At 41.3% G+C, this 26,111-nt stretch overlaps 1 protein-coding gene across 3 annotated transcripts in view; it reads left to right on the top strand.

Moving 5' to 3' along the window:
- Positions 1-25,170, top strand: part of MACIR (macrophage immunometabolism regulator) — a 149,885-nt gene extending 124,715 nt beyond the window's left edge. The window contains exon 7 of one of the 3 annotated variants that reach the window (XR_004967829.1): positions 25,154-25,170. The gene's annotated coding sequence lies outside the window, so the exon portion shown is untranslated. Of the gene's footprint in view, positions 1-19,471; positions 19,491-25,153 lie in introns of those variants that run through there. The other 2 variants (XR_004967825.1, XR_004967828.1) reach the window with 2 other exon arrangements.
- Positions 25,171-26,111: the final 941 nt, after the last annotated feature.

A 26,111-nucleotide genomic window follows, 5' to 3' on the forward strand; every position in this document is an offset into this window, starting at 1 on the left:
AAATTGTTCCCCTGAGAAATTAGCCCAATGATTAGAATTCACTTTCCAATTTCTCTGAATTTTACTGTCAGTATCAAGAGCAAGACATTTTTAATTATTTTGTGTTTGCCCCCTATAGGATGATAAATATTCAGGTAATAATAAGACCTATGCCTTTGCATTTTTCTCCCCTAAATTTAGTCTAATTCTTTCCTCATTTAATTTTTATAACAATAATATTACTTTTTTTTTTTTTTTTTTTCATGTGGGAAGTCCTAGGAGTCACTTGAGTCAGTTGATTATAAGATGACCTAACAGAGAGGACCTTGTTTAGCTGAATTATTTATTCATCATTTAAGGCACTTTATTTCCATGATTTTAATTTTCCCAAATATCAGCTTCCCACCATCAGGGCCTGTAGGCATTCTAAGAAGCCTATAGCTAAAGCACAGAGTGGAACATTTAGAAAAGAATAAAAAAGAGAAAATAAAATAAATCAACTTTATTGTATTTATGTTTTCAAAAGACGGGGCGGGGTGGATAGGGCATAGTATATTTTGATGCCAACATGTACAGCCTTAGGGGGAAAAACATGAGGGGGGGATTAATGATGTTGACATAAGTTGGATTATTTGAATGTCACATCGATTTTGGTGCTTTAGTTAAAAAACAAAACTATAATCTTATCACAAAGTTTTACTATATTGGAGAAACATTCATTTGAAAAGCTATATAATGAGAAATGTTTTTGTTTATCCCCACAACTAGCTGGTGATGATTTTGTGGATATTTTCTCTTAAGATTAGGGTTCTTTTTACATTCTGGTCTCCTCTAGGGGTCGATTGATGAAGTCTTGAATAGCCTGATGCAAAGGAAGCCATTTCTTGATAGACATTTTCAGAGCTGTAATCCAGCTGCAGAAATAACAGTGCATGACAAGTCATTAAAAAACCATCCCACTCAAGGAAGGTGAAATGTTACACAATCATTTCATTTACTTTTTAATTGTTTCTCTTGGTTATTTAGCTTGAAATTAATAAAGTGAACAATGCTCCTTAGGTTTTGGATTGAACAAAAAAGTAAAACACCAAATGAGAAATATGCAATTGTAGCTCTGAAATAAAACTGTGTTCATATAAATAATAGAATCAGAAGAGGATACAATATTTGTAAATGGTGAATAATGAAACTATAAGACTTTAAAAGATATTTCTGTTTCTATTTAAAGATAAAGTTTAGTTGACCACACATATAGCAATCAAATATTGCCATTAGAGCAAATATTTCTTTGTTAAATTTTGGAAACCACAGCAGTTAACTTTCCTTTCTTCTCCTCTCCCTTCCTTTCATTTTCTTGGATGATTTTTTTTAAATGTGCATATATAGCATTTATTCTAAGGGTGGTTAATAGGGATTATTAAAAAGATGGTTTGGGTCAGATAAGCTTGGCTAATGGGAATTATGGAGCACTAACCAGGATTCTTTCTATCAGGGTAGGGTGCCTTAGCAACATTAATAAGTTAGTGTGCCCTGTGATTACCTAAGAGGGTAATATTTTGTATCATTTCTTACACTTATTTTTTGTGAGTGAGGTATCTTGTGAAACCAGAGTTCCATGAACCACTTTGCTCTTATGCTTTTAAATATTTCTGTGATGATTACATATTGTTTCCTTTTGATAATATCCACTCATGGATTTGGTGGTGAGATCCAACTATTCAACCTCTTCTCAGAGAAGCCAGTCCATTATATCGAATAGGAGTTAACTCTGTTTCCTGTATATGCCAATTGGAGCTTCACCTTCAAGGGAAACATCTTCATCTCCCACCCAAATTGTATAGTACCATCCCAAGGAAGAAAATCTTGGCAAAATATCTAGCAATTCTATATTCATTTTCCTCTTGCTCTAGTCTGCCCTTAGGAATGAGTGAAACAGACAAGATTTACATATGGGAGAAGGTGTAGGGAGATCCTTTTTCCCTTCCTCAAATGGTCACTTGCTGGAGATCCTGAAATTCTACTTTCAGAGTTTTATTCCTTTGGGTTAAAATAGTGTATCTAGTTCTTGTAAATGTCTCTGGAAATTTTATTACATCATCTGTTTTAATAAATTACTGTGAATTTTTTATTAGATACTTTTTATTAGTTGAGAGAAAGTGTCCATATGAGGTGAGGAATGATCACCAAGTGGTTGGAGGGCACAGCTGTCTTGGGGATTGGAGTTAGGACAGGGAGACTTGAGATATGCAGGAGGACGTTCTAGACACCAGAGCACACTTCCTCTGCTTCATGGTCTTGTCTTTGTTAACTTTAGTGCTTTTTTTCTCCAGAATCATTATGAACCAAGTGCCCATTTGTATATACCAAGTTGTACAATGAACATATTGAATTAGATGGATAAGTCCCGTGTCCTTCAATGACTTATGACAAAATAAAAAAAAAAAGGTCAAATTCAGATGGACATATCAATAGGAGTTACGTGAAAGGAGGTGAAACAGCAAATCTGAATTAGTAAATTACAACCTCACAGATTATGGTATTATATTTTTTATGTTGAAGCCTGAGTCAGTCACTGCCTTGGGAAAAATTGTAATCTGCTTTTTTATTTGAAAATAATATTTTGAGAAGAGTCACCTTCTATACATTGAAAGAAAAAGAATCCTGGGCAATAGTAACCATGGAGAGACTATGCAAAGAAGGGGAGAGATTTGATTGAATATCAGAGTTGAAGTTGGAAATAAGAATAAGGGTTTGCTATGAAGGCTTTTGCCAGGACTAATAAAGAAGAAGAAATGTGCAGATCTTGACTTACCGTTGGTTTTCTGTTTTATTTTCTGCACAGAAATAGAAAGTCTTGAATTCTTCAGATGGAGGTTTGAGTTCAATTATTGATTGCTTGAAGCTAAGGGTCTGCTCATTGACCCTATATCCTTGTAGATAGAGGCCACCTATAGAAGGTGAAAGAAAAGAAAAAACAAGTGAGGAGAATAGAGAAAGAGTTAAAATAGAGAAAATGAGACTGAAAAGGTATCAAGAAAAGAACTTGCATCTGAAGGAAACTCTAGTCCAGCTGTTCTATTTCAGTCTTGCCATTAATGATTAATGGCAGGATTGGTAATAAAGTTTGGGTTTTCTGGTTTTCATTTTTGCAATCTTCTTAATGTATGTTTGGTATTGCGCTTTGGTTTACTGTGGGCCTACTAAGTTAGCTTCTTTACCTGGGGAACACATTTTGAAATAAAATTTTTGGTATCAAAGAATGACACCTGCAATATCACATTAGAGGAAAATTTAATAATATTGGCTGGGCAGAACTATTTAGGCATCTTTCGTTAAAAACATATTTTATATTGCTTTCAGAGAGGAAGGGAGAGGGAGAGAAAGACAGAAAAATCAATGATTATTGCCTGACTGCCTTCTGCATGCCCCCTACTGGGGATCGAACCCACAACCTTGAACCATGAGCTCCTGGTTTATATGTCAATGCTCAGCCACTGAGCCATGCCAGCCAGGCAAGGCATCCTTTCTGAAGAATAATGTAGACTGCCAGCAGTTTCTGTAACCAACACAGATTCTTACCTTTTTGTGCATATTTAATGCAAAGCACATTTAAAATATGAACCCACAGGGTGAAGTGAGGGAGCCAACTCGAATTAAAATGAGAGTAAATGACTGGTTTTAAAAGATAATTTCCTCCCCATGGTCCTTTGAATCTATGTTAGCGGTTACATATTGCTTGGCATGAAATGTCTTTCCATTATGTGGGGGTTTGGGAGAGGATATCAGTGTAGAAGGTGCTGAAAAATCAAACGCTTGAGTGTTTTGTTTTTTATGATGTCTTGATGCTCCGAGGCAGCGGTTCTCAACCTGTGGGTCACGACCCCTTTGGGGGTCGAACGACCCTTTCACAGGGGTCGCCTAAGACCATGGGAAAACGCGTATATAATTACATATTGTTTTTGTGATTAATCACTATGCTTTAATTATGTTCAATTTGTAACAATGAAAATATATCCTGCATATCAGATATTTATATTACGATTCATAACAGTAGCAAAATTACAGTTATGAAGTAGCAACGAAAATAATTTTATGGTTGGGGGTCACCACAACATGAGGAGCTGTATTAAAGGGTCGCGGCATTAGGAAGGTTGAGAACCACTGCTCTGAGGTAACCTGCATCTCATGCAGAGACTTCGGGCAACATCATTAGCAGCGATGATGAGATGTTTAAACCTCCCTCTTGCTCTTGCTAACTCTTGTTCTCATGCCCCACCTCCCTCTAGGAGCCACTTTAGTGCACTGTACTGACAAAAATACAACTTGGATTTTTGCTACTCTACACGGTAACTATTTCATGCCCATGCATTAGTAAGGAACTGTCAAGAGAAAATTTGGTCCCTTTGAATATGGGTGACTTTTGTTTTCCTTTCGGTTAACCTGGCACCAATGTACATGGTCAGGAAGTCATATATTTTCAACTGAATGAGTGGCTTTTGGACTTTAAAAATTAAGGGAAAACTTGTTTATTTTATAAGGGGATTTAGATATAATATTAAAGTTTTTTAATTTTTTCATTTAAAAAAGTTAATTTTAGAATTACTAGGAAAATATTCATTTTAGAAAGGGTTAGATTTTTTTTTATTAAGTAGACCAATGGTTTTTAAGTAATTTATTAAGTACAATGGTTTTTGCTAAAATCATAGAGTGACCTCTTCCTTTGCATTATATGTGTCAACTTTAATTTACACATCATAAAATTCACCCATTTTTAGTGTATAATTAATGATTTTTAGTGTATTTATGGAGTTGTATAACCATCATCATAATCTAATTTTATAACATTTTCATTCCCTCAAAAAGAAACTCCATACCCATTTGTAGTCACGTCCCATCTGCTGCCCCAACCTAAACCTAGACAATCCAAACCTATTTTCTGTCTCTATAGATTTGCTTTTCCTGGGACACTTAATATGAATGGAATTATACAATATGTGGTCTTTTGTGACTGGCTTCTTTCATTTAGCATGATGTTTTCAGGATTCATCCATGTTATATCATGTGTCAGTACTTCATTTCTTTTTATTGTTTGGATATATCACATTTTATTTATTCATATACTCATTAGTTGATAGATAATTGGATTTTCTTCATTGTTTTGTTATGAATAATGTTGTTATGAATGTTCATGTACATATTTTGCTTAGATATGTGTTTTGGGGGTATATGCTAGAAGTGGAATAAGCAATGTGGTAGATGTTTCAAGACTCTAGGTTACCTAAAGACATATCAGAGGGTAATTTTGCTGTCTTAATTTTCTGCTCCAAACTATCGCACACAGCATTTATATGTTGCTGCACTGGTTTCTGACATCTTCCTGCTTGTGAGATTTCCCTTTCTCATCTATCTGAGCAGATATGAATACCCTCCCCTATCCCTACCCTTTCTTAGAATGGAGAGAAGATGCTGTCCAACTGTGTCTGCTACAAACAGGAAGGTTACCGGACCCCTTTTCTAACTAGTGATAGTGTAGAAATGATTGACAGTGAAGACATCCAATTATAACCCAATTACCTCATTGAGGTGACCTCATTGGGCTAGTCTCTATCTGCTCCTGGATAGCAGCAATAAATAGCAAGCTGGCAAAGTTTTGGACAGAGATTTCTCACAAAAACTATGTAAGCATTACGTGTTCCATTTGCTCACAGACCTTGATGTGACTTATTCAGGAAGCATAGTTAAAAGTCACAATTTGTTACTTCCAGCTTTGGCTGGAGAGAGATAAAAGGGGAAAAAAATCAAGTATATGGTGAATGACAAAGGGCTCAGGCCTGTCAAGAGGCACTTGACTAAAGGGCTTCTAGAATCCTCACACAATACCTTTTTAGTATTAACAGGCACAGGCAAGCCAGTAATCCATATTGTGAAAGTACCAGCACTTTCCTTGACAGTAAGGGCGGACTTCAGGGAACTGTCTGCGGCTATTTCTAACTCCCACAATACACATTAGAGGCATATTTATCTAGCGGAAAGTAAAATGTGGGATTAGCATCTGATGTGGTTTTTACAGGAAATCGGGGCTGTGTGGCTTCTCATATCTTGCTCTTTCTCATTTCACTGTTATTTCTTCTTGTCTTCCCTTTCTTGTCCTCAGTATTGTCTTAGCATCTCAGATGACTGTTACAAGAAATAAGACATGCTCAAAATATTACAGAAACTTTCAGAAATGAGAAATAGCAAATGTCCATAAAGAACATAAATCAATGAAATAAAGTAAATTAAAAAATAAAATAAAAATGAAACAGTAAAGCAACAAGGATGCTATAGCCAGTGGACCATGTCTCTATGAAGTGGTGGCCACAGAAGTCAACTATTATGATTGGCATATTATAAAGATAACAGAAAGGAAAGAGCCCTTGTAAGTACCCTACAATTCTGAACCGAAAACTGATGGAATAAGCATATATTCAGAGACAGTATTTTTGTATTTTCCCAACTGTTTTGCCTGTGAGAAAAACAGACCTCTACATGTTTTCGTACATTTAGAACAAAATTTTATGAAATGTTTCGTACATTTAGAACAAAATATCATAATATTTTCTATTCAATTCTATTATATTCTAGTTTTAAATACTGGTCCCAACCTACTACATTGATTGCATGACTCAGTAATGGGATCAAAACCTGCAATTTGGTATAAATGGTAATCATGGCCTATTTCAAGGTTATGACCTTCACAGGGCTGGAGAACAAGGAACCAGGCTAGGGTGGGATGTGCAAGAGCCAAGCAGAGCTTGGACAATACAAGTAAAGGAGGGATTTTAGATTCGACCAGAACAAAGGCCACTCACTTGGCATCACTTGGAAGAACTGAAAATGAGTGTTAAGACTCTGTATAATCTCTATGAATATAATAATGATTCACATTCCGTGCATGTAACATGATTAAGTTAAATGGCGTATCTGAGGGCCTGCAGTGTTTATGGCACATCGTGGGTTCAGCCATTCTCAGTAAGTGTCTCTGCTGTCCTCACAAGTCCTGTGGCTCTTGTGATAAACAGTTGGACTGCTGATGTTCAGAGCACAGAGACCAGACAAACAGCGCACTAGACTGAGTGCTACTTTCAGAGACTACTTTCTGTCAGGGAGAACTACACGTAGCACTGTGGCTAAGAGTTGGGGCACAGGATTCAGATAGCATTTGTTCACATTTTGTCGCTGTCACTTACTAGCTGGGTGACCACCGGATATTGTTAACTTCTCTAAGCTTTAGTTTCTCACTTATTATGGTGAAATACCAGGGGATATTTTGCAAATATCAGTCTTAGGTAATGAACATAAATGCTTATCCAGTCCTGGACACATAGGGAGCATCCCATAATACATGCTAACTTTCCCACTTCAATACACCAGAGCAGTGTGGTCCAGTCCTCTTAAAAAAATGTGGTTAACCAGGGCACTGGGGACGGGCATATTTATTTTGGGACTGTTCCACCGGGGATGTGGCTATGCGTCAATCCTGTCTTAGTTTTACTGTGCCAGATCACTGGCTGTGAACGTCGGGTCATGATTGAAGTTAAAATGTACAAAATGGTTGAGCAGGACTCTCCAAAATAGATTGTAAACCTCAATTTAAAATTGAAATCTAGGGAAGGGTGAAGACTTTAGAAGAGACAGCCGCCTGATTAAGCCTTGGAGAGCTTCTGTGAGGCCCCAGCAGCTGCCAGGGTGGGAGTGGGGAGGGGGTGGCAGTAACACGCACCGTTTAGGGGTGGGCAAACTTTTTGACTCGAGGGGCACAATGGGTTCTTAAACTGGACCGGAGGGCCGGAACAAAAGCATGGATGGAGTGTTTGTGTGAACTAATATAAATTCAAAGTAAACATCATTACAGAAAAGGGTACGGTCTTTTTTTTTTTTTTTAATAGTTTTATTCATTTCAAACGGGCCGGATCTGGCCCGCGGGCCATAGTTTGCCCAGGGCTGGTTTAGAACAAGGTATGTGCTCAGGCAAGTGGTATTTTTTTATTCAAGGAAGAGCAGAGTCATGTAAAACTAAAAACCACAGGCCTCTATTTTAGAACATGGCCTAGATATACAATTTCTGTTGGAATTTCAGCAAGGGAAATGTTCTTTCAATCCATATTTGAGATAATTTGGGCTAGAAATTGATGACCTGTGGAGATAGGAATATTCAAGACTTAAGGCTGAGGAAGAATGATGGCTTTGGATTAAGTATTTTTTAAATCGCAAAATAATATATTTTCTAGAAAGGAATTAGAAATTAGGTAATTCATGATAGCTGAAAAGAGTGGGATATGGCAGGAAGGCCTGAGTTTTGGTTTTACCTTTGAATTGGGTTTTCAGTTTTCTACTCTTTCTCTACTATTAAATGAGGGAATGACAGGCTTCTAACATTTCATGGGAATAATGGCTAATTGAGGTGATATGGGTCATTCATTCATTCATTCATTCATTAAACACACATTATATCTCTGAGCATATAATCCCTTAGAAGAGACAGGATTGCTTAAATAAAGATAAAAATACAAAGTGGAGGGTGATAAGTGTCATAAAATAGGTCAGTGTGCAAGTTCAGAAAAGGGAGATGCTTGTTTGTCCAGGACCATCTGGGATTGCTTTATAGCAGAGACAGCTAACAATGGAAAAGGCACTTGAAGGACAGGTAGGATCTGGACAACTGGTGTTAGGGAATCAGTAGGTAGAGACTGTTTCCGGGGACAGAATTAGCACAAGCAAAGAGATGGATCAGAAAACATCCAAGGGTGTGCTAAGGAAATAGAATGTGACCATGTTTGGGTAGGGTGCAGGGTGCTTTAACATCGATTTGTTGTTCCACTTATTGATACATTCACTGGTTTGATTTTTTAAAAAAATTGATTTCAGAGAGGAAGGGAGAAGGAGAGAGAGATAGAAACATCCATGATGAGAGAGTCATTGATCAGCTGCACCTGCATGCTTCCCACTGGGGACTGAGCCAGCAACCTGGGCATATGCCCCTTCCAGGAATAGGACCCCGACCCCAACCACTTAGCAACACCGGCCGGGCCTTTGGTTGATTCTTGTATGTACCATGACCGGGGATCGAACCAGCAACTTTGGCCATGGCCATTTTTAATAGCTGTTTTCCAGTTCTCCAACTAGGACTTTTTAAGTAGGGCCTCCTCTGACTTTTCAGATTAAGGGAAGCCATCTACTGGCTGCCACTGGCTATTTTAAACTTTTGGAATCAACAGCTGTCTCTGGCCCTAGGGGTTTGCCAGCACTGTGTTGATATTTCAGTTTGGAGTAGTCTGAGCATTCAATCCTAAACATTTCCTCCCTAGCGATGGAAACAGTCTCTTGAAAATGAGCTTCATTGATTTGGGAATTAAAATGTTCAGATTTTTATAATGATACTTTATAACAAAGTCCCAGGCAATGACCAGGTTGGAGGTTTGTTGTGTTTACTTCATTCCCACCCTGGTGTCGGGTGCTTGAAGCTGTGGATCTGGACTTGAATAGGAACAGGCTGTCCTGTGAGTGCTTAGAGATGCCCTCTACCTGTTAATAGTTGAATGATATTCTAGGTCATGTTTTCACTCTCAAAACCAAAGGGCGATTAAGTGGAGAGAATCATTGTATTGTTCATCCTGAATGATGAGAAATGGACCAGGCTTGCTTTGTACCTCTTTTGTACCCTTCCAAGAAGATAGAAAATTGTCACAAGATACTCATTTCCCAGTTGCCATGTCTTTCTAGATTAATTACACCTAAGCATTAATGCTACAAAAAGAAATTAAATGGCCGAGATTGCAGAATGTTCACTACTGCTAACTATTTAAGGATTTTTCATTTTGGAAAAAGTCCAGCTGCAAACAAAACACTAATGATCTCTTTTGTCAAAAATTATAAGAAGGTTAAGCAATCTTTATTGTAGAAATCAGGCACAATTATTTTATTATTAAGTTGTATTTTTTAAATACTTGTTTTGTATATATAGTTTTTAATATATACAATTTAATAAATATAATAAATGCATATATATCTATATACATGTATAAAATAGAGAGCTTTTTATGTAGAGAGCTTTCTATGTAGAGCTTAAGTCACTCCATTGGCAATTATCTCATTTGATCTTAACGATAGTCCTGTGAAATAGATAGCAGTTTCCATTTTATAAATGAGGAAAGAAAGTTTTAGGAAGTTAAGGAACTTGCCTAAGGAAAATTGACAGCTAAAGTTCTTTTTTTTACTCACTTATCTAAGATTAGGGATACTGTGAGAAAAGGGTGGAGTCACTACCTGTCACTACATTGACTCTGAATGTCCTTAGTGTCTGAAAGAATGGAGTTGATTTTTCGCATTTCCAGGCAGTAAAAGCATGGGGTCAGGGGTAAGGCTCTGGAGTTTGGCCGTGCTCAGAGCTCAGCTTCATTGCTTACTACATATGATCTTGTCAAGTTACGTAGACTTTCCAGCCAGTTTTCTTATCTGTAAAATGGAAATTATAGTACTACCTCTTCTTTGGAGGATAATTGAGTTCATTTAGGTGAATTACATAGCACAAGACTTGGTAAGGGCTCCATAAAGCTAAGATGTCATTACTATTATTATTGTAATTACTGTTATTTCATGTGAAAGTTGAGTCCATACCTGAGGCCTGGGTGGAGCGAATGCTGGCGTAGAGGTACAAGCAGCCGTCCTTCAGAATGCAGTAGCGCTGGGCCCACATGTCCGTGCTTCTGTCCAGTTGGTGCAGAAGGCCCAGGCACTCCGGGTTCTTGATAGCCAGGGGTGGGAGGCTACTGTTGTGCAGAGTAACATCTTCCCAGACATGGTTCTGCAGGTGCGGCACAAAGGGCTGGGCTGAGTGATCAGCCTGCACCAGAGAGTCCCTGAGCCGGCAGCATCACACCCAGGCTATTTGACCTCAGAGAAGCCACAGTCCTCAGCGATTCTATTGCTAAGGCAATGTGAATACTTGAGCAACTGGCCAGAAAACCTGAATTCATCTCTTGGCCATAGAGAATTTCTCCCTTTTCATGTCCAAAGACAGCCCTTCTCTTTGGATTCTACTGTGAGGAAATCAAAAGGACACCAGTGATGTAGAAAAAGGAAGTGGAAACAGGCATCTCCGCAAAGACTAGTGGGAATGGCGCTGTCTGTAAGGGTTGGTCCCCGTTTGCCCTGCTCCAGGTAGGTCCACTGTGACTAATAGCAGCCCCTGGTTCATGCTTTACTCCCATGTGTGCAGTGGAACAGGTTAAATGCCCCAGGCCAGACCGGGCCTTGGGCTCTTGTGGCAGGCCCACAATAAACCAAGACCCTCTACCCTGGAGGGTGGTCCTCAGTCCAGAGGCCTAGAGGCAGGTTCTTCCAGGGAACTTGACCCGAGGCATAGGACACAGACTTCATCCCTTTATCAGAACACCATGCCTGGCGCCCAGCCAGTTTCTCTTTGTTTAGTTTTATTTTTGCTCTTTAGTTTTAACAAGGCATTGCGAAAGATTTCAGAATGTGGAGCTGGCTTTATTCGTTGCTGTGAAGTGGGAGCCCCCTGGGGGTTCGGTTGTTCCTTTTTCACTTGGCTATGGACACTGAGGGCATTAGCAGAAACGATCCCTCTTAAAATACTGACGCTCACTGGGAGCGCAGATTGAAGAGGGGGGTGAGTGCAGTGAGCTTTGTGTTCCAGGTGATATGAAACACGAGTCCTGTTGTTTGTCATATGATGATGCCAGTGATTGTTCTGGAAGGACAGTTCCAGGGCACGGGGCAGTGCACTCAAGCTCAAATGAGGCAAATGTTCCAAAATAGACAAGAGCCAAAATATGTACAGAAGATAATTAACTGAAAATGCCTTTTGCTTATATGCCATTTTGTGAGGAGATGAGCGTGTTTAAATATGAACGTGTATCTATCACCCCATTAGAAATCATATACAGAGTATAAAAATGGAGCAGTTGGGTATTAAAGCAATTTCTCTCACTCCCCCCCCCCCCGGCACGCCCCTCCCCCAGGTCATAGCATGAGCTCAGAGAAAGGAATATCAAATGCCTTAGGGCTAAAGTGATGACTCACCTGTTGGTGTTATGAAGTTATCTGTCAGTTTATAGGTCAAATCTAAGTTAAAAATTATACTGCTCCAAGGCTAGGAATCATGAACTAGCAAGGACAGTGAAAGAAAGGTGGCCTAATATGTCTCCAGAACAAGGATATGAACTAAGACACTCATTTTCTAATCAGCTGCTCGGCCCACAGCGTAAGCCATCCTCGACGCCTTGGACTTGGGGAATGAGAAGAAAACAGCAGCAGTGTCTAACCTCTCGGGGAGCTACAGGATTGCTCTGTGTGAAACAAATTCCACCCCCGTTTGTGACTCCCCACTGAGCTCACTGGGAGCAGTGTCACACACACTCCTGGAAAGAAAAAGAGCAGCAGGAATGCAAGCTCCCCTTAGACTCTGAGTAGGAAACCCTGTTGACTTAAAATCCTCTTTCCCAGCTTGTAGAGCAGATCTGGTGAGTCCCAGGGTGGACTTGATCCTTTGCCCCTCTGAGAAGAAAACCAGAATGAAGGCCAAGATAAATATCGAGAACACTTACCTGGCGGACAGGATGGGCCGCTTTGTGCATTGCCTCAAGCCACCTGAAAGACAGTAAAATGAGGGGTGCTTTCCTGGGGGGTCCCTGATAAGTGCTATTTGGAGGGGCTGGCTGTTCTCCCTGAAACCCATCATCCAGACAGAACGGTCCTGAGGCTCACATATATTTTATTCTCTTAAGTTCATGGTTGAAGGGCAACACATTCTTACAAAATTACTGTTACTAAGTGGCAAATCCCATACCTGCCAGGCATATTTAAAATAAATTATTCTTCTCTACTATAGTTTAATTAGTGCCTTAGAGCAAACTCATTCATTGTTCATGTTACTAAGGTATGTGCATTTATTAATACCGGCAGGGCTGGTAGCAACTCATGTGTTAACTGCAAGGCACTGGTTGTTAAAATATGGGAAGACTGGTAAATAGCCACTCTCAAGCGTCTCTTGGACATCGTGGTCTCCTTTAGGGCGCAGTTAGTGCCTCTACTTGCCAAACTGAATTTTCTTAGTCCTGTCTCCTTAGCCATGCCCAGCCTGTCCACCCCAACCCATCCCGTCTTGCCAATCTTTTAAAATTTCCTTTTGAACCACATAACTTCCCATCAAACCATACTGCTTGCTCTTTGTCTAAAAGTTTGACTTAGTCAGTCCCTCTTCCTCCTCTGTTCCATTTCTTCTGTTGTTTGCTTATCTGATTTGATATTGCACCGTTCATAAACTCCTCCCTCAGCCCTACACCAGAGACCTTCTCTCCTCCCCTCATTCCTGTGCCACCTTTGTCTTCTCCTGTAGCACTTCTCAATTTCTACTTTGAATTAAAAACATTGGAATAAACGCCCCATAGCCTTAGTTGAGAGCTTTCTGAAGGCTTCATCATACTCCTAGAAACCTTAAAGCAGGTGATACACTGAATAATGATCATAAGTCTCTAAATGAATGGAGTTTGTAGGTCACCCTCTGAGAATGCCTGTATACGTCTTCCCTCTGATTGGGTTGTATGCTGACAAGTGCCAACTGGATTCATTCCCCACCGAGCTACATCACTGTTATTTATGTTGCTCGCCTCACTGTAGTGTGTTCAATTATAGCCATACCACATTACTTTTATGCCTGGGATTACCCATCGAGTTAGCTTAAAATAAATAAATTCGGTAACTTTTGGGGAAGCTAGATATGAACTGTGGCATTACTAAGTTTTTTAGGAAAATGTGGAGATCCAAAGTAAGTTAGGAGAAGATGCTTATGTTCGTTAGACATTCTGTTAGAAAAGCCTGGGGGGATAGTGAAGGACCAGACTTCTCATACCTAAGGAACAGATACTTCCTTGACTCCTGCTATGAATTTGCTGTTCCAATCCCAATCATCTGTAAGCCTGCTGTTGAAGAAGTAGCCCCCCTCCAATGAATCTGGTAAGATAAAAGATGAACGAATTACCTTTTCATTTCTTGGTTTGAGGTTGCACAGAGGCAAAAAGTTCTATTTCCAGACTGCGGCACACAGTTAAACACAAATGGTTTTCCCAAACTGCTGTCAATGTCGACTTCTGCACCTTCTAATTTTATTACCTCTAGAGGGGGGCATTTCCCTTCATCCTGCAATTGATAAGGAAGAGGGTCAGCCTGGGCGCTGCAACTAACAGATAAGGGAGAAAATGAGAGAGGAAAGGACTCCGGTTAGTCTTTGAATTGATTGCTTGTTCTGGAATAAAAAGAAAACCAAAATGAGTTTTTGTAGATTATGTTTTCCATGATATACTCCATGGTACTCCAAATTTCCAGCGAGGATATTTTCCCATATCCCTTTTGAAGGGTATCTATTAATATGCATTTTACCCATGCCATCTCAGGAAAGTATCGTTAATTTTTAATGCCCATTTTTTTCTATCAGAAAAAAGAACATCAAAAGAAATTGATATTATAAAGTGTATCTGATTGGTAGCGACATGAGATCTCTAGTTAGTGTCTAATTAACATGTATTTCATGCTCGTGTGTCAGGACCGCTTCTAAATACTTCACATACATTAACTGATTTATCTTCACAAATGCCCAGGAGGTAGTTACTTTTATTATCTCTATTTTACAGATGAGAAAACTGCAGTATAGCGAGAATAAAGAACACTTTTCTTCAAATGACAATAGTTTAGAATACCACGATATGTTTGCAAGACTAAAGCATTTTACAGATATTTTGTTATTTATGTTTATTTTAGTTATATTTCAAAATATCCTCTCCATTATTTACCCCTTTTCTAAAAACAGCTATAAAATATATTGAGGTATATTTTACATATCATAGACATTCATGTGCATGGACCATTCAGTGATTTTTTAAATAAATTTATAGAGTCCTGAAACCATTGCCACAATGTAGTTTTAGAACTTTTCCATCAACCGCTAAATTTTCTTTGAGCCAATGTGCATTCAATTGCTATTCTTGCCCCTCTAATCAAAGGCAATCACAGATCTGCTTTTTTGTCCCTAAAAATGTGCCATTTCTGGACATTCCATTTAAGTAACATATATTATGGGGTCTTTTGTGACTGGCTGCTTTCCCTTAGTGTAATGTTTTTAAGCCTCATTCATGTTATAGCACTTACTAGTTTTTCACATCTTTTGCTGAGCTGTACAAGACATGGCAAAAGTAGGTTTACAGTTGTTTGTTTGGAAAAGAATACAATAATAAATAATAATACAAGAATAAACTCTTTTTTTCACGCACTCACAACTGTAAACCTACTTTTGCCTCACTCTGTATTCTATTATATGGTTATGCCTCATTTACTTTATCCCTTCACAATTTGATGGGACTTTTCTTTCCAGTTTTTGTCCATTTGAATAATGCTGCTAAGAACATTTGTGTACAGCTCTTTGTGTAGACATATGCTTTCATTCTCTTTGGTAGATAACGAAGAGTGAAAATTGCTGGGCCACATGGTAAATTTAGCTTTCACTTTATAGGAAACTGGCAAGCTGTTTTCCACAGTGACTGTACCATTTTGCATTCCCACCAGCAGTGTATGAGTGGCCTGGATTCTCCACACTCTCACCAATACTCTGTATTGCTTGTCTTTTTGATAACAGCTGTCCTACTGGGTATATAGTGGTATCTCCTAGTGGTTTTAATTTGCTTATTTCTAATGGCTGATAATGTGGAATCCCATTTGGTGCAGAGGTGTTTTTTTTAAAATATATTTTTATTGATTTTTTTTTTACAGAGAGGAAGGGAGAGGGATAGAGAGTTAGAAACATCGATGAGAGAGAAACATCGATCAGCTGCCTCCTGCACACCTCCTACTGGGGATGTGCCCGCAACCAAGGTTTATGCCCTTGACCAGAATCGAACCTGGGACCCTTCAGTCCGCAGGCCGACGCTCTATCCACTGAGCCAAACCGGTTTTGGCAGGTGCAGAGGTTCTTAACCAATTTTAGAAAATGAGTTCCTTTGGGATGCTGATGAAAACTATGAACACCCCACCAAAAATGCATAATCATGTTTGTGTGCCTGTATACACATGTATGTGTATGTGTGTATATACCTACATGTGTATGTAAATACATATGTATGTGTGCATGCATGTACACACATGCAAATATGTCTTGCAACTCATTAGTGAAAAGATACAAAGATATTCTTCCTCTAAAGGTATAAATCATAGTTGTATGGTACTTCAATTTATAAAAATTTTCATGGACTCTATCTTTTTATTCTTTGCAACTATTCTATAAAGTAGAAAGCTAATGTTACACCATTTTATAGAGAAAGAAAGCGGGTCTTCTGGCTCTGTCTTCCACACTACTTCTCTCACATGTCTGCCTTCTTGGGCCACTGCAGTTTGGGAGACTGCTGACTCCTAGAGTCAACACATGAAGACTGTTTAGTCAACATTTAAAGACAGAGTATTTCCTGAAGTCATCAGGTTTTCTTTAATAGAGACAGAAATGTGAAATTTTTTTTCAGTTTTAGTAAATATTAGGAAGTTAGCACGTCTTATAATAGTTGTATATGGCCAGTACTATGACATTAGAAATCAGAAGAATATATTTTCATTAGCTTTAATAAGGAAAAAGACTTTGGATGACTATAAGTCACGGTTAATTATTTCTATAACTTCCCCAAGAACATCTTAAACAAATAAAGAAAAATGAGTGAGAGGAGGGAAGCATAAATAAATCCCAGAGATCACACTCTCGTCTGCTCACTTGCTATAGCAAATATTCGCTGGGTCTGCTTTTGTTTGGGCCCATTATGCAGATCAGAGGATATCGTATGTTGGTGTCTCACAGTCAGCCCTCTGAGGTCACTTTGGAGCTGCCATGTTCTCCCACATCCTTTGCTGCTGGAAAATGCCAAAGAGTACACTCATGTGGCATATGACACACGCCTGAGGCTCTTCCCCTCTGCTCAAGTTGCGGCTGTGTGGGGAGAATGCATGATTGGTGAACTGCCGGGGTCCAACCCCAGCGGGTCCAGGGGTCCCCAAAGGCGTGGATGGAGTCGGCGAAGAAGGAAGGACACGGAGACAGTGTTCAGTTGATCAGCAGCCTAGCCAGGATCTCCAGCCAAGTTCTGGTCTGGATCTCCAGCGAAGTTCTGGTTCGGATCTCCAGCCAGGTTCAGTCACCAGGTTCTAGTCAGGTTCTCTTGCCAATTTCTGTAGTCAGGTTCAGTCCAGGATCTTTTGCCATGTTCTCTCCAGCGAAGTTCTTCTGTCTGTAGGTTCTGTGTAGGTTCTGTCTTCTTAGTTCTGTGTGTAGGTTCTGTCTCTTGCTGTCTTATTACATCTGTATTTATACCAGTTGATTCAATCCTATCAATCTCTATTACAAAGGTTAGGGCGTTTCTTATCTCCATTCCAGGGAGTAAAGATTATGTAGCTTAAGCATGATTGTTCGTAGTTAAAGTGATTAATTACCCGCCTGGCACTTAGTTAAGAGGTTTTATTCCCTCCCTAACTTCAGGGGAAAATCCCTACCTGGGGAAACAACCTTTCTCAGAGACCTTGGTTAAAACACATAGTGCCAAGAAGGTGAGCAAACATATTAAGAACAGTATGCCATATATGCCAGGTCCCTTGAAACAGCAAGCATGGACCGGCTCCCGGCAGTGAACAAACCAGATGGAAAATGAGGCTATTTGTCTTAAATGGTCTCTGTCCTGGCCCAGATTCCATTGTCACTGATCTCACCTGCTGCCACCTTGGCCCACGATGACAAGCCTGCTGTGGCCTGGAAACAGCTGCAACGAAAACCACAGGCACAGCCAGTGTGGGAGGGGTGGTGCTCCTGCAGCTGTGCTCACTCACCTGACTCTGTCCTTGGGTTTCACCAGCCCAAGCACCTTGAGGCTCCAATCTTGTGGAGACACAGAGTTTGGAAAAGGTTCTCTATTCAGTCTAATCCTGATGCTGCTTTGACTGTGGTTCCATGGTCCCCAATCGAATGTTTTCGAGAGATAAAGAACAACTAGGATCCTTTTTCTATCTTACAACTGTGCCCTTGGTGTTTTCAACTCCTCCCTTAAGCAAAACTCAGTCTTTCGGTTTGGCAATAACTCTTAAATGGGGTCTGTTTGATTCCGCCCCTCTGGCTCTGCCAAAAGTCTCACTTTTGTCAGTACGGGTTTCCCAGAACTTCATATTCTCCTTTCCAAGACTCGAAAAGGCTCTAGCTCCATTTTTTAAAAATTCCTGAGCTAAATCAGAGATCCAGCTGCTTCATGTGTGCAGGATTGATTAAAATAGCAGGGATGGCGAAGGGATTTGCTCAGAGAAGTCCAGAAGCTATCCACGGAGAATAAAGGAACTTAGGCTGCTTATGCCAGATGGCCCAGGATAATGTTGACATTGTCTATCATGGAAATACGATTTCTACAGCAGTAATCCCAAAGGTCACACTGCTCAGCAAAGGGAAACAGTAAACAATAGTAATGACAAAGACCCAGCCCAGAGTGAATCCGCTTCTACTTTAAATTATTTCTTATAAAGAAAAACACAGACAAGGACATTTGTGTCTGTCTGCAACTTCAGCTCTCTAGTAAAATAAAATTCCCTACAGATGTTTTGGAGTTAGTTTGCTTTGGTCAAAGTTTTGGTTTGAACATGCTAGATTTATTTTTTATTTTATTTTTTTGATTGTTACTGTTAGGCCTCATTGTCTAAGAAAAGAGAAAAGGCTGGGAAGCTATACCAACACATTTCATTTTATCTCAAGGCATAGTCATGAAAATCCACAAACTAAGGAGGAGGAAAAAAGGCATCTTTAGCCATGAAAAATAGCTAAATCTCAGAGGGGAAGCCAGAGCCAAGATAAATTTAGAGGACAAGAAAGCATGTCCTAAAGCAATGTACCACAGGAAAGGGTGCATGACATATACAGCTAGAGTGCTATATTTAACGCTGGCAGGTTGCAGCAAAATTGAAGGATGAGTGTCTCTTGGAGCCTTATTAATGATGCCGGGGGCCCTTTATCGCTAGGCAGCAGTTTGGAGGCACCTTCCCCACTGATGATGGACAACCACCACTCCTTGATAGCTATGAGAGGATGGCCTCCGTCCATGTCTTGGCTGATAGGATCAGGAGAGCAGCAAAGCCTGCAGAGGCAAGAAGGAGGGAAAGATGCAAGAGTGCCTTCTCCCTGTAGTGACTCTGCTACCTTCATCCTGTGATTAAATAGAAGTCTTGACTCTGAGCACTGCGAGCCCCTCGCTACATCACTCATGACTATTACATGCATCTATGTAGGCATGTGATTGTTTATATTGGTCTAGAGGCCCAATGCATGAAATTCGTGCAAGCTCCGGCTTCATCCGGAAGGTCGTTCGTCCGTTCAGTCTAATTAGCATATTACGCTTTTATTATTATAGATGCTTTCTTTTCTTCCCTCCAGGTAGGCAAGAAAGGATGAAGAATAGAGAACAGAAAGTAAAGCGAGCATGCAAGTCAGATGCATGTTTGTAGGTGGCGGATGTTCCCTGCCAGAGCTTCGTGGATTTAACATCACTCCTTTTGATTTCGTCACGAAATTGAGACGATAGCAATTCCATTACCCCCCCAATCGCAGCACCTCTCCAGTGTGAATGTACTACTGCTCTTTCCCTGGGTTTCTAATGCTGCCTGCTACCTGGCATCAGCAGAGGTAACTGACTGCAAACTCAGATGTGGTGCTTTTCTTTTCCGTTTGCCTGGAGTGGTGGACCAGATTTGAGGAGTGACAAATGCGTGCTGGCAACACCACATTGTCTCCCGGCTCCGGGGAGACTGGGCTCCAGGAAGCACAGGCATCTCCAAGGCTGAAGGAGCTCGCGGGCACTGACAGGCTTCCTGCTGGAGAGGCAGCTGAGTGGAGGGTTGCTCAGGATGCAGGTCGGGGCTGCCCAGATGCTGCAGCTTTGAAGAGACACTTCCGCCTCAATCACATGTCTGATTTGTCACCATTTTCCTTGGCTCCTAAACTGTCCCCTAGAGTATAACAGCTACCACGCGATACTCTCATCACAACAGAAAGACTATGAAATAGTAAGTCTGAGTCATACTTATGACCTAGTTCCAAGTTTTAAAAAAGTTACCATCAAGTTACCTATAACATCAAGACATTCTACATCTTAAGCCCTGCCATTGAATGTTGGTCCCACAAGGGTTCCCTCTGCACTCACTGTGCTGTTGGTTTGTGGATGAATTCTACGCCCAGACGAGCTGGGTTGGAATCCTCATGCACCACTTATTAGGACACTTGTGTGACTTTGGGTAAGTTACTTAACCTCTCTGTGCCCCACTTTCCTTTACCTGTAAAATTAACACACACATATATGTATATATGTTATTAAGAACACTGTCTTGCCCTTCATATGTTAGCTTTCATTATTATGTAGAAATTTGATGAAAGTCAAGAGTAAGAACCCAGAAAATTTAGTTTACCAAGAAGCTTTAATATAGGTGACAGGATAACTCTATTTAAATTAAATTTCTTTATCTGTCATTTTTGTTTGTTTGTTTGCTCCAAAAACAATAGGTTGCATGAACAAGGGGAAGGATTTAATCTCTTGAAATCTGTGTCATCATTTGTAAAATTGGGACGGGGTGGGGGGGGTGGGGGGGTAGGGGGGTAACAGCACCTTCCTTTGAGGATGAGATGAGTTCATCTACGTAATGTGTTTGACACATAGCTGTTCAATGGAGATTCTTTCCTATGTCTGGGGTCCACTTTCAGTTTAAGTGCAAATGAAGCATCACTACATTTCACTACATTGTCTTTAGGACTCAGGGCAGCTGTGAGAAAAGCTCCTGCCCTAGGCCACCGAGGCCCTCCTCCCAGCACTACCCCATCTGGATTGAGGGAGCAGACAGAGGGGAGGGAGGCTGGGTGACTTCCCTGTCACATCCTGGAAGGGAGTTGTGATGATCTGAGTGGTTGGCTCTCTTCCTGGATTCTTGTCATTCAGGTGACAGAGCTCACCGAATGCTCTCTCCCCCTTCCTCAGAGATCCAGGACCTGCCTCTGGTTACACGTGGATGGAGAGTCTCCCACAGGCCACAGGTAGAGGCTGCCTGCTGCTGAGAGCCAGGCTCTTATCATTGTCTCCGCCTCCTCTATGCTCTCACACTGTGAGGGTGCCTTTCAGACCTTTGCCAAACCCCGCCCCTCCTGGATTAACGTTCTACATTTTAAAGATTTCTCTCCTGTCGCCACCCTCCCGTCCTCCCTTCCTCCCACCAATGCTTACTGAGTGTCTGTGCCTCCTGCCGGAAGTGCTGCACCCTAAGGCCCTACACGGCATTTGCCTTAGACCGAGTTCTGGTCTCAGTCCTGACAATTCCTCAGCCCCTTTCTGGCCATGTTCTTAGACCACGGGAACTCGCCAAACCCAACGTGCCCATTCTTCCTCACGGTCCTTTGGCGGGCTTGTCCGATCCCGGTTCTCCTGAGGGCAGTGGTTTGCTCTCAGTGGATTCAGATGTTTGTCTGTACACGTGACGGCCTACTCAGCACTGCCAAGGAGAGGAAAAGTGGCTGTCTCTAAGCTCTTTGCAGATTCCTCACATTTTTACTTTTAAAAATTTGGGATGTGTTATAGACCAAAGTTTTTGCCCCTCCCACCCAGCCAGAGTCCTATATTGAAATCCTAACCATCACTGCGATGGTGTTGGAAGGCAGGGCCTTTGAGAGGTGATTATGTCCTGAGGGTCGAACCCTCATGAATGGATTAGTGCCCCTTCTCCCACGGGAAGACCCATGGAAAAGACAGCTGTCTATGACTCAGACACCAAACCTGCCAGAGCCTTGATGTTGGACTTCCCAGTCTCCAGAACTGGGTGGGAGAAATAAGTGTTTGTTACGTAAGCCACCACGTCTATGGTATTTTTGTTAAGCAACCTGAATGGACTATGACAGGGTGATTAACCTGAGGAAGAATTTTGTTTTTCCTTTGAAATATCTCACTCCACCTTCTAGTTCATTCCTCCTGACATCACTTTGCTCTGAGGCCTTGGCATCTCATGCCTTTATCGCTCCAGCAGCCTCCTGCCTGAGCGTCTCGAGGCCAGTCAAGTCTAGACAACATAATTGGAACCATCTGATACCGCCCACACAGGGCTGCTCCCACTGCACTGCCCGTGGTGCCACTGCCAACGTGTTGCCTCTCTGCCCCTAATTTATATCTTGTTGCCTGATTTGTGAGAAGAGATCTGGGACTTCTAAATGTCTCCCCTTTGCCAGCACAGAGCACTGGAGAGACACGGCAGGAGGACTGTTCTTCCTGGCTCCTGTGGGGAGCTCAAAGGGACCTGGAGAGTACTGCATTTTTCCGCATCCTCGGCCGTGAGGTGCCCTCCAGTGCTAAGTGCCAGCAGGATGTGGCTTCCCCAGGATTTCCCAGCTCTCAGTTTGGGGAGTGGTGCATTGTGGGGAGCGCCAAGGAGTGATGCCTGCACTCTCTCTCAGGTTTCTGCTCTGCACACCCTTTCCTCAGTCTGGTGCCACTGTAGGAGACTGCCCCCATGGCTTAAGAAGCACCCAAAAGTACATGAGGTTCTTATGAGGGAGGCCTCTCCAGTTCCCTGTTCTAACAGCATGCACTGTGGCACCCCAGCGCCCAGCATCCAACGGCCTCTGTGTGCCTGGCCTTGGTTCACCTACATGGCGGACAGTAGTTTTTGTGTCTGTGCCAATGCAGACACTATACTCTCTAGACCTCCCACCTACAGTAGCACCCGATGCCCTCCGCACTCCTGACTCATTGCACACCTGTGCAGCAGCCTTGGATCACCTGAGGTACAGCAGGTTGTTCCTACTTGTCCAGAGACTGTGGACCAGCTCTGGCCCAAGCAACCCAGCAAAATCCTCCATCGTTCAGCAGCTGCAACCACCCTCTCCAATGAGGTCTGAACCTCTACTTTCAAACTTGTGCTTCTGTGGTTGCTCTTCCTCTTTGCTTTAAGATACCTTTCAAAGTTCTCTTCTCTTTATTTTTATAACTAGAGGCCTGGTGCATGAAATTCATGCACTTGGGTGGGGGGGGTCCCTCAGCCTGGCCTGTGCCCTCTTGCAGTCCAGGAGCCCTCTGGGAATGTCCAACTGACGGCTTAGGCCCACTCCCCATTAGTTGGACATCCTTAGCACTGCCGCAGAGGCAGGAGAGGCTCCTGCCACCACCGCTGCGCTCGCCAGCCATGAGCTTGGCTTCTGGCTGAGCCGGTGCTCCCCTTGTGGGATTGCACTGACCACAAGGGAGCAGCTCCTGCATTGAGCGTCTGCTCCCTGGTGGTCAGTGCACATCATAGCGACTGGTTGTTCCACCATATGGTTGATTTGTGTATTAGCCTTTTATTATATAGGATTACTGTTCTATCATTGGGTAATAGTTCTTTATATTAAACTTCTTCTGTTTAAATTAATTTAACTTAAATTAAAATGTCCGCAATTGTGAAAGGCCACGGCCAGTGTGGCTTTCGGGTTCAAAGACTTGGAGAAAGAGCTGATGCACAAATTGACACACAAGACAAGAAATATTAATTTGGAATTATGGGCGGGGGGGAGCCAGGGAAAGCTTAACTGTAGTAGTGAAGTTCCTACAAAGCACGCCTGTGCCATATAAATGAGTGCTGAATTATATAGTGATTCATGTGGATTTTTTTCCTAATAGTTATTGAGATTGCGTTCTTATGCACACTGCACTATGGTGTGCACTTTTAATCATCTCCTGTGGGAGATACTCCATCAAATACTCTCTTTATGGGTCTAGGTGCTCCCCCAAGAGTCACCATATAATAAAAACTTTTCTTATTTTTCTTTGGAACCAAATGAAATTAGCAAAGTTGAACGATAGTCTCTTGTTCTTAAGTAAGAGATTATGAGGTCAGGGCATACCCTTTTTAGAAGATAAATGACAGGTACAAATGAGGGAGAGGACATATAATATGTGTCATGTTCCTGTGAGAAATCTCTCTGTGCATCTGAAAAGCATAGCCACCCGTTGGTTTAGTATTTGTAGTAAATGATAAAGGGAAGCCTTTCTTCTGAACCTGCCTCCAGTGAGATAACCCATCCTGTGATCCACAGTGAAACCCCAGGGAGGTGATAGAAAGGGTCAGAAAACCTAACCCTCTTTTAGTAGTTGCTGCGTCATGTCCATAGAGTTTACTGGAAGTTTCTAGCAAACCCTCTTCTGGCTAACCTCAAGAAAACAGAATGACTCAGACCTTTGAAAAAAGGAAAAGAAATTTCATCAGCATACAGGTAAATGCAGTGTAGGTGATTTCTGAATGCTGTTTAGCCTTAGTCTTGAGTGAAGATTAAAACGGCAGCAGATTCGTCTTGTTTCTACAAGTCCAGAAAGATGTCTTAATACTCCTTGTTGATTTGGGCATGGTTATAAAATGATCTCACCATGAGGGTTACATTATTTGCATTCTACAAACAAGGAAGTGGGGAGGGGGAGCACATGAGGTTAAGTAATTTGACCAAGGAAACACAGCTAATAGGCGGTAAAGCCAAGATGTGAACCAAGGTTCACCTAACCACAACACGAGACTGTCTCTGTGAAATCAGATTTATTTCATAAAGGCATCTCATGTTTACCTTCACCTTGGGGGGTCAGGGCTGTTATTAGCCCCATCCTATAGTTTTCTAAGGCTTAGAAAACTCCATTGAATTGCCCAGGTTGCAGATTTGCAGGGTTGAAGCCTGGGTCCCAGTCTATGAAATCCGGAAAAGGTGCTCTCAGTCTATTGTTAGATGGACTATTTTGTGTAGGTAAATGGACCAGGGTACAGACAAGCTCCACCTGAGGAGACATTGCGTTTTTCCCAGATAGTAGCTAAGACAGTGCTGGATCCAGAGGAAATACTCAGGTGGGTGGACAACTGTTAAGGAGCCCAGAGTCCTGGAACCCAGCATCAGTTCAGGGATACCGAACTTTCTAGTGTTTCTAGTGTTTTATTGTATTTCTTCAGAGCAATGATATGACCTTTCCAGAGATAAGTCCCCCTAGTTGTGTTCATAAAAATTTTCCTGTCCCTGGGATTGTGTGAAGGCTATTTGTCTGGTGACTTTGGGCCTCTTTTGATCTTCAAGGTCCCACCAAGATAAAAGACTGGCTCTGGAGGACATGCTACGCAGGACAGATGACAATGATGACAATGGCCAGAGCCAAAGGGAAGCCTGCCATCGGATTGCATAAGGATGGTGCTGGGTGCTCTGAACGCTGGTGCGCTGGCCCTGCTCTGATGCTCAGGGGGTACCTTACTCACTGGCTGTCCAGAGAATGACCTTGCAGAATGCTTCTACCACTGTTGGCCTTTCATTCAGAGACCTCACTGATCTCTAATTCTTCCCCCATGGTGAGGACAAAGAAAAATAACATCATGGAAGATGTATCTTAATCATTGATTAGATGAAAGCTTTGGGATGATGTGTAGGTTTGATGTGTTACTCTGTTCCTCATTAGCACAGAAACAAAAGAATTAACTGGGTATTAATTTTCCCTTCAGAGGAAAAACACTTAGAACCTCAATGCTAAACGGTATTTTCCTATGAAATGTTTTAACTCTATGTGCTCTACTTTTATTCTACTCATACTGATAAAAAAATGTCCCAACTTTATAGCCTAGAGATACTATTCTTTGGGATTGGAGACTGTGATTTATTGGGAATATTATTGAATATAACAACAATAAGAATGACTACCTTTAATTTTCTTCCTGTTTGTTTCCAAGGTTGCTTAGATGCTTTATATATGTTAGTTTAATTCCAACAATATGCCTTTAGGAACTCTGTAGGTCCTTTTATGACAATTTGAATTATGTAAATTTGCAATCATATTATGCAAACATTAGGCACAAAATCAGATATACTCCCAAATTAAATAAAAAATGAACAAGAATTCCAAAACATATGGGCCAAAAGAATTCTTTTCACTCTATTACCACAAGGCAGTACTTCTTCACCTGGTAACTAGAAGTACCTGCCGTTCTCTGTCAAGGCTCTTCTTGGACTCCATCAGTTCTTGAGAAAACATTCTTTGCATAAAAGG

The sequence above is a fragment of the Myotis myotis genome, unplaced genomic scaffold (assembly GCF_014108235.1).
Source record: "Myotis myotis isolate mMyoMyo1 unplaced genomic scaffold, mMyoMyo1.p scaffold_m19_p_5, whole genome shotgun sequence".
Classification (NCBI taxonomy): domain Eukaryota; kingdom Metazoa; phylum Chordata; class Mammalia; order Chiroptera; family Vespertilionidae; genus Myotis; species Myotis myotis.